Source organism: Macaca mulatta, chromosome 13 (assembly GCF_049350105.2).
Source record: "Macaca mulatta isolate MMU2019108-1 chromosome 13, T2T-MMU8v2.0, whole genome shotgun sequence".
In the NCBI taxonomy this organism is placed as follows: Eukaryota; Metazoa; Chordata; class Mammalia; order Primates; family Cercopithecidae; genus Macaca; species Macaca mulatta.
The window spans coordinates 112,513,677-112,523,429 of NC_133418.1; the positions used below are offsets into that span (position 1 = coordinate 112,513,677).

At 42.7% G+C, this 9,753-nt stretch overlaps 1 long non-coding RNA gene across 1 annotated transcript; it reads right to left on the reverse strand.

The window, feature by feature from the left end:
* Positions 1 to 2,219: 2,219 nt before the first annotated feature.
* On the reverse strand, positions 2,220 to 9,317 carry LOC144333966 (uncharacterized). Its single transcript, XR_013403104.1, has 3 exons — positions 6,365 to 9,317; positions 6,100 to 6,217; positions 2,220 to 2,331 (listed from the first exon to the last, which is right to left on the reverse strand). It is a non-coding gene; the product is annotated as an uncharacterized LOC144333966 (long non-coding RNA).
* Between the last annotated feature and the right edge of the window lie 436 nt (positions 9,318 to 9,753).

Here is a 9,753-nt window from a genome sequence, read left to right on the forward strand (position 1 = left end):
CCACCTGAGTCCCTGGCTCCCTGCTGAGTCTCACTCTGCAAACCTTCTTATCCCTAGTTTCCGGGGACATCTTTCTGATACACAGTTCCGATTGTGTCTCTCCCCTGTCAATAAAATCGTCTGCGGCATTGCATGACAATAAGGTGTTGTCCTTATTGTCATGGCATGGATCACCCCGCTCCATGATTCTGGCCTTTGCCTCCCTTCGTGCGCCTCTTTCCACACACCACACTCTGCTCCATTGGCATGCCAGACTTTCAGATTCTGTGCCTTTGCTAACAGCGTGTGTTCCCTCTGCCTGTGACGTATCTGACTTCACACCCACACTGCTTCTGGCCTGTTGGGTTAACACATTTGTCTTCTCCAAGCCTCAGATATTATGGCTGCCCCCAGGCCACCTCTGTTGGTTTCCCCAGGGTCTTTACACACCCTCCCCTGTCAACGCAGGCTATCCTGTTGAAATCACCTTTGCAAAAATTATAGTAGTAACAAAATTATGGCAGTAAAAGATCTGATCAAACCCATCCTTATCTTGCCTTCCCCTTAATTATTCCTGGGCTTTCGGGTTAAGCTAACTTTGAGAGACATTTAGTTTATAGTTTAAACGATAATAGGCCTTCCCCCAAACTCAACTACCTTTGTAAAGTGAATGAAAGGGCATCAGGCTGGAGGAGAAGGGGAATCTGAATTTTGGTGAGGTATAGACACAGATGATTGGCAGCCATTCCTGAAAATAACACCACTATTGTAGAACCTAAGATTGGCCATTTCAGCTATCTTTTCAGGTTTTTTGCATGTCTGACACCCATGGCTCTACTTGGACCCACTGACTCTTGCTCATATGACCCCCATCCATAAGCAACTCAGCTCAAGTGGACAGCTTTGACTCCCTATGATTTCATCTGTGCCCAAATTTAGCAGCAAACACCCGTTACCTGGCCACCCCCACTCTCTCCCACAGACTACCTTTGAAAAACCCCTAACCTACAAGCCTTGGATGAGATTGATTTGAGTAGTAACTCTATCTCCCACGTGGTATGGCCAGCCATCCGTCCATTAAACTCTTCCTTTATTGCAATGTCATGGTCTTTATTTGTGCAGTGGGCAAGAAGAACCCATTGGGCAGTTATACTGTCACTGCCACGGCAGAGTGACTCATCTCTGTACCTTGTCATTTTTTACCTGACTGTCTCTCCCTCTGCACTATGAGTTCCTCAAGGGCCGAAACAGTGTCTTATTTGTCACTGTGTCCACAACACCTCACATTGGGCACAACCCTGAGTACATTTTGAGTAAACCTATGCAAACTGAATGGAGTTGAATTTACTTTGTGCAAAATTGAGGGACAGGAGGGATTTAAATGAATTATTTCTCTTCCAAGCCACATGTCTGGATTATGCAAAAGGTAAAAGGATCTGCTTTTGTGGCTGGTGACAATTCAGCCTCCAAAGGCGACGTGGGGGCACCGCTGCTCAGCTCTTCCAGGACTTCCTTCCGGAGGCAAGCTTTGCAAGCAGGCACTCAGCACAGTCGGCCACCAACTGACTGTAGGGCTAAAAAGGTCTGCACACTGTTTTGGAGTAGAACACCACTTGGGACACTTTGTATGGCTACATAAATCCAGTGCTGCTTTCTTTCAAAAAGATAGATTTTTGTTAGTCTTCCTTGACCTTCTGCTCTTCAAAATTAGTTCATTTGTACACAAATTATAAGGTTTAGGGATTGAAAAGAGGGAGAAGCAGACTGGTCTCCTTTTATCCCTCTGCTGTGTGGATGAACAGGTATTTGGAGAAGCTAGTGCATCCAAATTCTCTGAGCAGCAGACTTCAACTTCAGGGTACTGTCATTGGGCAAGGAAAAGGTCATATCTACAAATCAAATTCACCTCTGTAAATATGGCTTACCCAATATAGGTTCAAATTCTTATTTGCACAAAGACCTGCACAACATCCTTGGAGAAAGTGGGGAGAGAGATTTGAGGTGGACGGTTGGGAGCAAAGAAACAAAGTATTTCCAGAGTTAATGCCCTAGACAGGCAAGTAGAGAACCCAGAAGTCAGTGATAACCTTCAGCTTTGAATCCAACTATCACGATGAAGAACCACACAGGTGACATACTTGGTGACCCCCAGGAACATCCTTTTCTTAGTCCATTTATGCTGCTACATGAAAACCACCACAGACTGGGTACTTTAGAAATACTAGAAATTTATTTCTCACAGTTCGGAGGCTGGAAGTCCAAGATCTCGGTGCCAGCAGAATCTGTGCCTGGTAAAGGATCTCTGCTTCCAAGATGGTGCTTTCTTGCTGCATCCTCACAGGGAAACCATGTCTTCACATAGTGGAAGGGCAAAAGAGAAAAAGGGGAGGACACTGCATGAATCCCCCTGATAAGAGGACTAATCCCATTGTTCCATCCTCATGACCTAATCACACCTAAGAGCCCCACCCCTTAAAAATACTGTCACATTAAGGATCAAGTCTCAACATATGAATTTGAGGGGGACCCATTCAGATCCTAGTAATCTTCTAATGCCCCGGAAGAACATGTGTCAAGTTCCTTATTTTGTTTCCAGAGGATGGTAAAAATAAAACTGGCTGGTGTTATGGGCTGAATGTATCCTCCTAAAATTCCCGTGTTGAAATCCTAACCCTTAATGTGCTGGTATTTGAAGGAGGGACCTATGGAAGGTAATTAAATTTAGGTTGGTTATCACAAGGGGGTTCTTTTGATGGAATCAGTACCTTTATAAGCAGAAAAGAGAGAGGGAGATCTCTGTGCAAACACACACAGGGGAAATGCCCCATAGTGATGGGCTGCCTCTACAAGCCAGGAAGAGGGCCCTCATCAGAACCAAATCTGCCAGCACCTTGACCTTGGACTTCCCAGCCTCCAGAATGTGAGAAATAAATGTCTGCCGTTTAAGCCACCCAATCTATGGTATTTTGTTACAGCAGCCCAAGCTGACTAAGACAGCTGGGCTAACGTTTTGATACAGAATAAACTGTAAACTTTAAAGTGTATCATGAGTTGGTGGAAGGAGCATGGAGAATATTTGTAAGCCGACCAGAGACAGATCCTTGTTTCACCAGCTTTCCAAGCTTGAGTGATTCATTCATTGTCTCTGCACTTCAGACTCCTCTCTGCAAAGCCCACCCCCATTGGGATGTTGTGCTTATTCAGTGTGGTAGCATATGTGATGTGATGAATGAGTACCTGCTAGGGGTGAAGGCAGAGATGCAGCAGCAGGAGGAGGGAAGGGAAAGCACAGGGAGCTGTTGCTGCAACAAGGCTGCAGGCAGAGAGGCGAAGGACCCAGGGGGCACCAGCCCCAACAGGGAAAACCCAAAAGCTACCTAGGTCAAAAACAAACCACCTGAGACCGAATGGGAAGGTAAGGAGACCTACAGAGATTAGAATCCCTGTTACTGCCCTACCTGGAGGCTTGAGTCCAAAGTGCAAAGACAATTTCACAGGTACTTCCTCTTTCCCCTCTTCCCCAGGCCAGATGAAATAAGAGTGTGTGGATTTCCTTGCAGGAAAGAAGGTAAGCAGTATCCCCACTGACATCAGGCAGAAGGCGGGGTCAGTCCCACAGCAAGAACTCAATGGCTGCTTGTTCTGCCTTCTATAAAGCTGAATGCAAGATTTAGGCTGGGTGTTTTATGTAAGGGAAAAGGACCTTGACGACTATAGAAAGCAAATGGGTATTCCATACATACCCACTTCCTCTCTCCAGGAAGCTGAGAAAGCTTAGCTCCTGAAGCACAGAAGAGCTAAACAAAGTACTCTAGCATCCTGTCGTTCTGACTTGTGTGATTCCAATTTGAATCACGCCGCAAATGTAAAATGACTTCATTTTCCTGTGCCAGATCCCCTGGGGATCTCAGACTTTTTATGCCTCTCTGAAATGAAGTTCAGCCTAGCCACAGTGAAGGAAAACACTTCTATAGGCAGGAGGCTGCTGGAGCCAAAACATGAGCATAGTCTATTCATCCTCCTTTGACAAAGCTCATCCTCTTGGAACAAGGGAACTTCAGTCCCTAATGTCTCAGGCTTGGCAGCACAGTGAGAGCTGGTTTCATGTGGAGGTTTAGAAACCAGTGCTCAAATATAAAACTTAGTGCCGGGAGCCCAGAAAGATCATCTGACTCTTACCCAGAGCACGGCTCCTAAGGTAACTCTAACCCTAGCCCTGCCTCTTGACATCCTTTATAAACAATGAGGTCAGAAGGGAGCTCTGCACACACAAGTCTGTTCAGTCTCATAAGCAGTAAGTGGCCTTGGGCTGGGGTTTACTGGCTATGGATCCCCACCCCACTTGAAGAGCAATAGTAACCTGTGTCTTTTTACCAATACAGATGCTCATCATTAGTTAGAGGTTTACTGACCACCTACCATAAGATAATAGGCCCCCAGGATACACAGAAGAAAACAATGTGGCTCCTGACCTCCCATTCCAAGTTTGAGAGACCTCGTGGTACAGGTTTAGATCCAAATTCTGCCTCTCCTGTATGCCCTGCTTCCTCATCTACAAAATGATATGCACAATTTATACCTTGCAGCGGCACACAGAAGAATACATAAACCAGCAACCGTGGAGGGCCCACACAAATGGGCTCTTCCTCCCGGTCCCATCCTTGTTTGCGTAGATTTGTGATGGGGGCGGGGAGTTCTATATTCCCTGCCTTCCACTTCATCATCCTTAAGGAATTAACTGAAGCCAGTGAATGTGAGCTGCAGTGTGAGAGAATTAAGTGGTTTGCAACCCCTCAATGCTAATTAAGCAAAGTCAGCATGCTAAGCAGGTTGATACAATGAATATTCTAAACCAGAAACGAAGAGGCTGTGCCTGAGGAAGGTATACCATACAAAGAAAGAATTGTTCCGATAGGTTAACCAAGCAATTGTAATGCCCCACCCCAAGAATCTTCTGCATGTAAATAGACCCATGTTAATTTTGTACACAAAATACTTCCCGGAAAAGCACAGAAGAAAAAAAAAAACAGTAGGCGAATTTAGAGATATCAGAAAGGCTGCACAGGAGATCATCTCAGAAAAGAAAAGATCTCGTGTCCCCAGGCAGAGACAGAATTAGATGAGGCTTTAGAGCTGGCCAAGGGGATTTATTTAAACAGACTCATAATAAAAAGTCAAGACCCTTCCATGTTCAAATTCTAGCACATCAATTCACACTCATCATCCGGAGATTTTGGGGTTAGGAAACTGTATTTGCCTCTTATTATGAAGTTGGTTGAACGATATTTCTTTAATCTCTGTGCAAGAAATTAAAGTGAAAACAAAATATGTTTGCAAATGACGGTGCCTCCTCATCTAGGTGTTCCCAGGCCCCATTGACTGCACTTCCCACCAAGGGAGACAAAGCAGGGAGGATGCTCTGGCGGTTGCTATTCTGGACCAGTGCCAAGCATCTGCAGGCCTGTGTGGGAGTGAGGAGGGAAAGGACCACAGGCAGAGGAACAGGGGCAGGCTTGGGAACCAGGGTCCTAACCTATCAGAACAATTCCTTCTTTGTATGGCATACCTTCCTCATGCACAGCCTTTCATCATAGCCCCAGCTCTGCCATTTCCCCTTTGAGGAACCTGACCCCAGGGCACAGAGGGACGTTGGTTCCTGCTGTATGCCAGTCTTAGAATATTTCTGTGACTAGGAACTAGTGCCTCTATTGTGTAGATTAAAAGAACACAGGATCAGTGAGATTAGGGAGAGTCAGTAACTTTCCCAAGGTTGCCTGACTCCAGATTTCATCTCCTACTACACACTCCTCTGGAGGGAGCATCTCTCAAGCCCTGGCTTTCCCAAATGAATGGTGAGAGGAGAGAACCAAGCTGTCTCTCCAACTCCTCCAGCTTTAAAAGAAGCTAAATATGAGGATTGTCAATAATTGACATGGATATTTCTCTAGGAAGGTACAAAAGAGGCCAGGCATGGTGACTCACGTTTATAATTCCAGTATTTTGGGAGACTGACGGGAGTGGATCACCTGAGCTCAGGAGTTCGAGACCAGCCTGGGCAGCATGGAGAAACTCTATCACTACCAAAAATACAAAAAATTAGCCAGATATGGTGATACATACCTGTAGTCTCAGCTACTCAAGAGGCTGAGGTGGGAGGAGGGCTGGAGCCCAGGAGGTAGAGGTTGCAATGAGCCGAGATTATGCTACTGCACCCTAGCCTGGGTGACAGAGTGAGATCCTGTCTCAAAAAAAAAAAAAAAAAAAAGGTACAAAAGAAACATAAAATGCTGATTAAACATTATTAAAATGCAAAGAACTTGAGTGTCAAGCACACACACACAAAATTAGTGATTAAATTAGTGATTAGTGGACTGTTTCCACTTACCACAAATATGAACAACGTAGTGCATATTCTTTATCTGTCTGAGTAGACTAAACTGGGGGTAGAAGGGTAGAGGAAGCAGAAACTAAAAAGAAGTGAAGTTATAGAACCTGCTCTCAAGTCTGTTTTCTGAAAGTATTCCATTGCTCTGAAATAGAGGGAAACATACATATGTTAGGTTCTAAGCTGCTATTGAATCTAAACAATGATTATTGAGAGAAGGAAAACATCTAGAAGGATTGTCATTGTCTTTAGTTAATCTGATACTTGTGCTTTACCAATAAAGTTCACATCCAAAATCTCACAGAATATCCATTATAACCTCTTTAGATACAAGAGGAAATTTCATCTTCAAAGGTAAAAAAGGGATGCTCACCAAATTCAAGGGACTTTTCCAGGTTCAAATGGCTGCTAAATCCAATCTTCAGGTATTTTTTATTCTGCTCTGGTATCTGTCTCCCCATTGCCTAGTCTTGTGTATGACAAATAGTTGGCACTTAGCAAACAGTTTAACAAATGAATAAATTTCAAATTAGAAATTCTACCTTCATAAAGATGCTAAAATCTTTCTTCTCTTTCTACACAGGTGGAATGAACATGTCTCTGTCCGCTGCACTGAAATTGAAGGTTGAAGTTTCCTGCGAAAGATGCCTTTACCTGAAATCATATCATTAGAAATACTTAAGAAATCCTCTATTTTCAATGCCCATAGAAAAGAGAATATAGTTGCCAACAGGTATGTTCAATAGTGTTGTGATAAATGAATTAATCACCCTAATTCACAAAAACATTTAATGAATAATGACTATGTTTTAAACCCTTGACAAAACACAAGGAACACTATGGCAAATTAAACACAGTTGCTGCCATCAGGTAATTCACAGTCTAGGGGTACAAAACAGGCAATTAAACAGGAAATTATAAAAAGGTATGGGACAGGATATTGCTAGACTGGTGATATGATCTCACAGAGTTGAATGAGAAATCAGATAAGGGGATCCTAAGACTGCACAGAAGAGCAAAGCAGGTGCCAAGGGGTGGTCTTGGGGCCAGTATCAGAATAATTTGTAGAGCTTTGCATTTTTTAAAGCTGAAAGTGACTTGGAGATGAATTTTGATTGAATGTAATCTCCCTAAAGGATCAATCAAACTCAGAGAGGGAAACTGACATGCACAAGATCACATGGGTGTTAATGTCAGTGGTAGAACAAAGGGATCCTAAGGCTAAGATCAATGTTAGTTCTCAGGCCACATGTGTGCATCACTAAGGAAGACTGTGAATAAATGCTGTCTTTATTTTGCCTTAGGTGGACAGTCCCCCAGTCCTCACAAAGGCCGAGTGAAGAATGTATTGGCCCTGGTATATAGGATAAAGGAACCACACTCAGCCATCTAGGGATGGACCCAGGATTTGAACCCAGCCCTGCCTGTCTCCAAGCTGACTCTCTCAGAGGCATATGAACGAGACCATTCCTGTATGGAATGAAAGCTGGAGGCCACCGAAGAATTCCAGCTCCTCACTCCTTTTTATACATGGATGTCCCATTGTGGATGCATTACTGTGCGTTCAGAGCCAGTCTTCTAGGAGTACTAAGGTCATCCACAACCACTCTCAGAACTGATCAGACACTTGGATGTGATTTCGTCCAGATTATAGGCCACAGGATTTGCAGGAGGTGGCAATTCACAAGCCATTCTATGGAGAATAATGGAAATGATTGCTGTGCTCTGGTCACCCAGAGCCATTAACAGCCTTGGTCAACGATGATTTCATTACAGTCCTGTCTAAAGGAAGAGGATGTATGAGCTAACCTCTTCTGGCTTCTTCATTCATGGGCCCTTGGGAATGTCTTTATTGGGTTGAGGTGGTGGGAACTGACATATACATCTCATCTGGAGTGATTTGTTTTGTATATCTTTCAAGCTTCATGAAACAGATTGTTAGAACAGATTTTTTTATTTTCCTTTTTGTTATGTTTTAATACTATAGTATATGTAATGGCATAGAAAAAAACTGTTTGAAATCTGCTACATTCTTCCTTATTTTAAACTCCCTCTCATCTACACATATCTACATATGGTGTTTGAGACATTGGCATAAGTAAGCACATAGCATAAAACCTCAAGAAAGGGGAAGATTTCCCTTTCCAGTGTGGACAAATATCTTCACCAACTCTCCCCTAATTCTTAGGGAAATGGATGAATATGTTCCAATCCTTGGGCTTGTAATTTACAGCAAAATCAGGTTCCCTTTCATAGCAGATTGGAAGGTTCATTAAATCATGTTCTCCTGTTGCAGCCAATGTCTGTATATTGTAGTTTAATGTCATGAAAACCAGCAAGGATATGGTATGTGGTTATTGACTAATGTTTGGACTTGTGACCTTGAGTCTCTCAGTCAATTAAACTGGAATAGTTTTTAAAAAAATTTTTTTTCTGAACACCTGTCATGTAGCAAAGTACTGTGCAAGAACCGTGGATAAATCTCTGTCCTCTAGAAGATCATTGATTGAGAATAAAGAGAAGTTCAGAAAGGTGGAATATTAAACATACATAGATGCCAGAAACCAAAAGCTATGAACCACAAGGTCATTACATTACAGTGGCTGGATTAGCCACCCAAAATGGGAGCATAGAGTAAAGGCAGATTATGCCTTAAACTTCCCAGTGGTGATCAGTTCCCATTCTGAAAGGATTTTAGTAAAACTATAGATGAAGGAAAAGGAGCCTAGGCCACCTGCTGATGTCTGATGTCCCAGCTCCCTTCCCTCCACAAGGATTGAAGCCATCATGTCTAGCCCTTCAGCCTATGTTCAACTCAACCACACTGTTTTTCACCATTCGCCATCCTAATTGCAACAGCCTCTGTTCAGAGAGTTAAGAAGGAAAGTAATGACCATATGACCATATGAGACCAATGCAAAAATTATGTCAAAAAGATAAAATAAAAAGAAGGACAAAAAAAGAGACTATGAGTACTCTTTGGAAAAAAGAATGTTTTCTAGGGAAGGGGAGCAAATTTTAGATGACTACTGCTTTTCATTTTCAAGACAATTAAATAAAATGTAAATATTAAGGATATCATATCAGAGAGAAAATGACGAATGATAAATGGTGTTAGCAGTGATTATGAAAATAATGAGAACAAACGTATAATACTAGTGTAGTTTTTTTAACGGCTGTGGAATAATCAATAAACAGAACTAATATGACACTATGGAAATTTAAGGCAGTGACATAGAGGATGGAATGAGAAAAATTCCAAAGAATGAGGAGAGAAAGGATAAAGAATTTTTAAAAGAGCACATCTGAGTAATAGACAATGCAGCCATCACTTTTGAATAATTAGTAAGATAACTGTAGTGAATAGAATATACTAAACAGAAAACATA